This window comes from Cibotium barometz, chromosome 1, assembly GCF_041138505.1.
Source record: "Cibotium barometz isolate CiBa-2024 chromosome 1, ASM4113850v1, whole genome shotgun sequence".
Taxonomy (NCBI): domain Eukaryota; kingdom Viridiplantae; phylum Streptophyta; class Polypodiopsida; order Cyatheales; family Cibotiaceae; genus Cibotium; species Cibotium barometz.
The window spans coordinates 64,982,878-64,989,951 of record NC_141046.1 but is presented as its reverse complement, the minus strand read 5'-3'; positions in this window follow the sequence as shown (position 1 = coordinate 64,989,951).

Sequence of the window (7,074 nt, the reverse complement as noted above, 5' to 3'; positions counted from 1 at the left end):
GAAGTGAGAGTATGCATGAGAGAGAGAGAGAGAGAGAGAGAGAGAGAGAGAGAGAGAGAGAGAGAGAGAGAGAGAGAGAGAGAGAGAGAGAGTACTTGTGTATCTAGTTTAAAAATCCATATGTAAAGTAAAAATACATTGATATTATTAAAATATAAAATCAAATGGTATATAGTAAATGAGTCAATGATGTTAGGGTTCTGTGTGTGTGTGTGTGTGTGTGTGTGCAGACATCAAAAGCCATAATAACCATTCAAATAGCTCCTATGAAAAATTTTAAACAGCATATCTATCATATTTATTAGTTAGGCTAATGCTTTAAGTGGTGTTATTGTATTAAAGTCTTAAGACTTTTGGTCTTTTAACTTTAATTCTTTCGTGTGACAATGGTAGTACATTTTTGGTTCAACAAAAGGAAAGATCATGCTATTCACACATGCCTTTAAAGTTCCTCAATTGAATTTCAAATAAGCACTATATCATCTACATATAGCAAGAGGAGAGCTTGGTTAAGTAACATATTGTTATTGTTATGTTGGATAGGGTAAGGAAAGTTTGTTGATATTTAACTTGCAAAGATTACAGACATATATAGCTTGATTATGGAAGTAGTGGGTATATAACCAAGAGGAAAAGTTGTTATGTTGAATAGTCTGAGGAAATCTTGTTCATATTTAACTTACAAAGATCACATACATGTACAACTCAATCACGGAAGTAGTGGTTATATAACCAAGGCACAAAGAACTGTGAACATAGTAAATGGTAGTAATTAGGAGAGTCATTATCAATATATAATATACTACACTCAAGTTTATTTAACGTGTTGCAACACTTTTGTTTTAACCTTTGATAGAAATGTAAATATAGAGACTCTAAGAGTTGCTCAACACTTTTTTTTGGGAAAAGAGATCATTCTATTAGTTACCCAAAAACAACCACGTGCAAAGTACAACCTCGACTCTATAAAGGGAGCAATAATCAAAATGAATAAAGGGGTGGTTCTCTCCTAGCCACTCTAGGGGGAGGGGGCTACCTCATACAAATTTTTGGTGGGTTGGGGGGTTTGGGGAACAACAACATCGACAGTCTATAATGCCAGGTGGGCTCACCACTACTGATAATGAGAAATGGGTTGTGTAGCCAAGTCTACATGAAGGCCTCATGGTTCTTTTGCATGCAATCACACCCACCCTAGAGTTTCCCCCACCAGTGTCCACATGGAGAATGTGAATGATGTCAAGACATATGCTCTGGATTAACTTCGTTGGTGGAGTGGGGGTGCCCTCATGCATATCTCCCATCTCTAGCAAGAGCCTGGAATCTAGTGAACTATAGAGGGGACTAGAGCTAGAGCTATCAAGATTCGATGATGAGCAACCTGCAGTGTGTCCCCCACCATCCTCCTCATATGCCATGGCAATCTCAGCCTCGGTGGCACAAGCCACTGTGCCCCAAGTAATTGAGGATGCAAAGAACCCTCTGCCAAACCTGTTGAGGCTTGGATAGAATGTAAATATAGAGACTTTAAGAGTTCCTCAAGAGGATGCATACATATCTGGAGAAGCAGAATCCATAATTATGAAGCATTGAAATTTGTCCTTGAAAAGGACCTTAAGGCATTCAATTTCTTTGTTTTCTCCAACTAGCAATTTAAAATACTTGATATAAAGATTTTTTCCCTCATGGATATCATGTGGCATTTGAGAGCATGGTAGGTCGTTTCATGTACATAATTCTACACACCGACCTACGTGGCAAGATATGTGCAAAAGGAATCGTGTTTTCAAACCACCTTTGTTACACATGTATCATGTGTAAAAAGGCAAGGTTATGATGCCCTTTTTGGCAGGCAACAATGAATATAGAAACATTCAAGTGATAAATTTTCCCCATATCACTACCTTTATCATGACCTCTTTTTTAAAAAAAATCTTAGATGTCTCTTTGCATGCACACTACATAAAATGTTAAACATTCCAATTTTTGTTCCTAACCAGATTCTCAATTTTATTATCAGTTGATATATTCATCATGTTCCAAAGTGAAAAAGCAAGAAAAGGTTTACAAGAGCCGAACAAACTCACCCTTAAGTACTATTGGCCCCAAAATACATGATAAAAAAAATATGTAGCTTTCATAGCTCCATCGAATATTGAATATTCACTTGGAAAACCCAAAAAAGGAATCATAAGGGATCAAACCATGTTGCCTTCTGATTTAGTGGAAAACTTAGATGCAACAGATGCCACTTAAAAATTGAATGAAATAGTTGCGATACTGGAATTGTAATTAATTTCACCATGGACTTACCTTCAACCATGTTCCAAGCATGTGGATAGAGGTCATGCAACAATCTAAACTAGAGCGCTTGAATAATACTGAATGAGGATGTATGTATTACTAACCAATGGAACTGGAGCACTATAACTAAATATTTACTAACTTCTTTGGCCTCCCCATCAGAAAGCCCCGGCTACTAAACCTCACCTATACAAGATTCACCAAGACACATGGACTAGGAGAGAGCTAGACATCCCCATGAAGTGAGCACCCTCCACAAACTCCTACAACAGGCTGGCAACATGCACCCAAGGAATCCTCTTAGATTGAGCACAGTCTCTTGAGAGATCTAGATTCCCTCAATGACCCACGTCCTCCACTCGCTAGCTCCAAATTTGGTACTTCAATAATTTAGAGAGGAAATCTCTTGAGAGAGCTAGATTTTCCTACTCCCGTGATGACCCACACCCTCCACTCACCAACTCCAGATTTAGGGCTTCATCAATATAGAGAGGCAATCCATATCTTGTGGATATTCAGGGTACATGAAAGATGACAAAAAATGAATCTAGACATATGGGGTTCTTATGATGCCTACTTTATTGTGTACACATAGGTCTATCCTTTTGGTAACCAATGTTTTACTTATTTTATGTTAAGTTGACATCAAGTTTACTCATGGATCACATGTAATAACATTTTGGTCTCCTAGACCCTTCAAGCCTTCATGACATTAGTAATATCTTCTTATTCCTCCTCCTCCTCCTCCTCTCTCTCTCTCTCTCTCTCTCTCTCTCTCTCTCTCTCTCTCTCTCTCTCTCTCTCTCTCTCTCTCTCTCTCTCTCTCTCTCTCTCGATATCATGGAGTGTTCTAGATTGGATGAGTACTAGGATGAGTACTAGGAGAGAGTCTCATCAAGTGCACTTAATGGACTTTGGAGAAACCACCTTCATATAGGAGGTAGACCCTAAAGATACAAGGATGTAGAAGAAATCACAAGAGCTAGGGAACACAACATCTTACCTCCTTGACATGGGAGATACCCATCCTTGGGTAGTCTCACATGCTTTCCATATGGTGGAGGATCTAGCACAATGCATTATCCAATGGGTTCCCCGGGTTTGGCCACCCACATCCAAGATTTCACAACTCCACCCCACCGCCCCAATAGACTAGATGGCGACCACTCATATCTCTCACCTTTACTATATTTGGTACCTTTCCCACCATATTCTTGTGTCCTAGCGCCCATCTCGTGGACCTTGTCTCTCAACTCTCAATTATTGGCTCTTGGGTCTAGGTTCCTAGCTCTCAATTCCCTATTCTTGCTTCTTAAGTCCATGCTCCTAGTTCTAAGCCCTCAACTCTTTGACCCCCCACGCTCTTAATTCTTGGCTCTTAGCTCTCAACAACCAACATTTCTCATTTAGTCTTTACTTTTCACAAGAGAATATTTCTCTCAAGAGAATGTGTGTGTGTGTGTGTGTGTGTACAAGGGTAGGCTTTTATCCAAATGGTGAGGCTTTTAATTAAGGTTCTTAGGACATAGAAGCTTCGTCTCCTATTGGCAAGTTTTGGCATTGACAAGTTTGGAAAGTAGGGCTTAATTGCTTGCGAAGATTATTAATGTGATAAGGAAAGATCTTGAGGGTAGGTCTCGAGGGTGAAGGGTAATTAATGGAGAGTTAATTTTCTTTTGGGAGCCGACATTTTCCCTCATATTTGGTCTTGATTTTGGAGTAAAAACTAGTTGTAGGAGTAGGTGAAAATGATGAGTTTTGAGACTCATTTCATAAATACATGTTGTTGGTTGCTCGCTTGTTGCTTTTGCCATGAGTATTCTGTAGGTTTTTTTTGACCATTTTCATTAAATTTCAACCTACATTGGCCATTTTTATATCTTCTAAAAGGAAGATTTGGATCCATCTATATGTATTCAGGCATCCATATGACATCTACCCTAACCATCTACCATATAGCATGTGTTGAGCTCATCAAACACCGCATCCCTACTAATATATATCCTTGGGGTAGATGGATTGCAACGTTTGTGGATCTTGCTTCTTGGGGGTATCCAAGAAAGGTGCACTTTTTGGTCATATGAAATCACTTTGGTCCTTTTCTCATCTAGAGTATGTACATAGCATATACACCCAAAACCTTCAAAGTGTGACACGTCTAGTTTTTGTCATGGTGGGAATCCCATTCATGATGTAAACTAAGCATACGCAATTGACTTTGCCCAATAGAAATCAAACATATTCTTTTCATTCAACATGGCTATTGGACTTATTCAAATGATACAATTCTTTCTCTCTCAACAACTTCATTTAGGAGTGTACTTGCTTGTGGTCTCCCTCTGATGTCATGTGCTTTAAGTAGGCATGAAACTCCTTTTACATATATTTATCACCCCCATTCAAACCTTTAAAAATTGAATATGCATGCACTTTTGCTTTTCAAAAAAGACATTGAAACCTTCTCTTAAGGCATACATCACTTCATTTATCTCAAGCATATGTGCATCCAATTCGAAAATCCTTCCAACCCTTGGGCATGTTTGCAAAACAAACCTACTACCATGCCTTGTGGTCTTCTACATGTATCCTTGCTAGGTAGAACACTCCATTTTTCCCAAGAAAGAAAAATGAATTCTTGGTAATACCTAGCACATGCAATACACATCACCTAAGCTTTTGACTTGCCCATTATGTAATCTAATAAGTACTTTTCCAAAGTGTGGAATCTCATGATGAGTATCATCACCAATGATAACAATTATGTAATTTAATTATCACTTTTCCAAGGTGTGAAATCTCATGATAAGTACCATCACCAATGATAACCACAAATGGACTCTCATCATCTTTTTAAGCTTGAGAAATGTTCACCATGAGTGGTCACATGGCTAAGACAACAACAACAGAATCAATGTAACATGCAATTTGCCATGAGTTGATCATGCTACCCATCCCGTGTGTCATGGCAAACAAATAATCATCCGTCCAAGCATCATTATGAGAACTTCCTAGTTTGAATTTCTTGTTGCTTCTTTCTACATTCCTTTGCCCAATGCCTAACTTTGGCACAATAATTGCAACTTCTAGGCCTTTATGTTGTCTCTATGTTGTTACCTCTACCTTTTCCATAGCCAACTTTACCTCTCTAGCCATGTTAACCATGTTGTTAACCCTAGTTTTAAGCTTGATAACTAGCCCCTTGCTAATTGGACTAGTCCTGGATTTGGCTATCTAAAGCATTTTGTTGCCCAAATCCATCTCCACATACATCAACCTCTTTCTCCTCTTCCATCTCTACCATTGTCTCTCCCTTGCCTTTTGAGAAAGCTTGCTCACAACCTCATTGGATGAGGCATTATATCCTAACCTCATTTGGCTAGCCATTGGGCTAAAGTAGATAAGGTTGGGCTTTGTGATAGACTAGATTAAGTTAGGTATTATGCTAGAGTAGATTAAGTTAGGTATTATGCCAAATTAGGTTAGAGGAGATTAAACTAGGTCTTATGTTAGATTAAAGTAGGCATTAGATATTGGCATTACACAACGTAAAATTAGATTAGGTACTAAATAAAATGATAGACTAAGCATTAAGTAATACATTAGAGTAGATGTAGAAATAGGTTAGAACAGATTAGGCATTAGGCTAGGCAATACGTAATATGATAGCATATGTAGTACTAGGTTAGACTAAATAGGCCTTAGGCTAGACCACATTAGGTAAGGCCTTAGGTTAGGTTGAAGCAAGCATTAGGTGTTTTACACACTAGCTTGAAGTAGGCATTAGACATGATGTTAGAGTATTAGGTGTTTTACACACTATCTTGAAGTAGGCATTAGACATGATGTTACATTACAATTGGTACTATGCAGATCTTGTTAGGGAATCGAAGTCCCAACACCAAGGTGGTGGGTTCAACCCCTTCCATTTGCAACCAAAAGCAACCATTGAATAAAATGACAGACTAAGCATTAAGTAATACATTAGAGCAGATGTAGAAATAGGTTAGAGTAGATTAGGCATTAGGCTAGGCAATACGTAATATGATAGCATATGTAGTACTAGGTTAGACTAAACTAGGTTAGACCACATTAGGTAAGGCCTTAGGTTAGGTTGAAGCAAGCATTAGGTGTTTTACACACTAGCTTGAAGTAGGCATTAGACATGATGTTAGAGTACAATTGGTACTATGCAGATCTTGTTAGGGAATTGAAGTCCCAACACCAAGGTGATGGGTTCAACCCCTTTCGTTTGCAACCAAAAGCAACCATTGAATAAAATGACACGCTGAATAACCCGTGGTGAAAAACCATCCAAACAAAAAAGCACATAGGATCAAAGCATATTAGACTAGATTATAGTAGGTTATGTATTGGATATAAAGTTAAAGTAGATTAGTTATGCCTTGAGCTAGATTAGAGTAGGTTATGCCTATGGTCGAAGTACCTAAGGTCATATTAAAATAGCATCAAGCATTAGGTGAGGACTCAAGTTAGAGTTGATTGAGTTGCATTGAAATAGGCTAGGGAAAAGGTGTTCAAATCAAGTAGATAAGGTTAGGCCTTGGTCCGAATAGATTAGGTTGGAAAAAGTATGGAAATAAACAAACAATTCATCAATTACATACGTAAGTGCTAGTATATGGAACTCATGTTGATAACACACTAGTAAGAGAGGAGAACCCAAGCCATGACTATAGAATGTAAAACAAACCAAGGATGTAGAAATGACTAAGTAAAGTGGGTGGGGGGGGGGGAGAGAGAGAGAGAGAG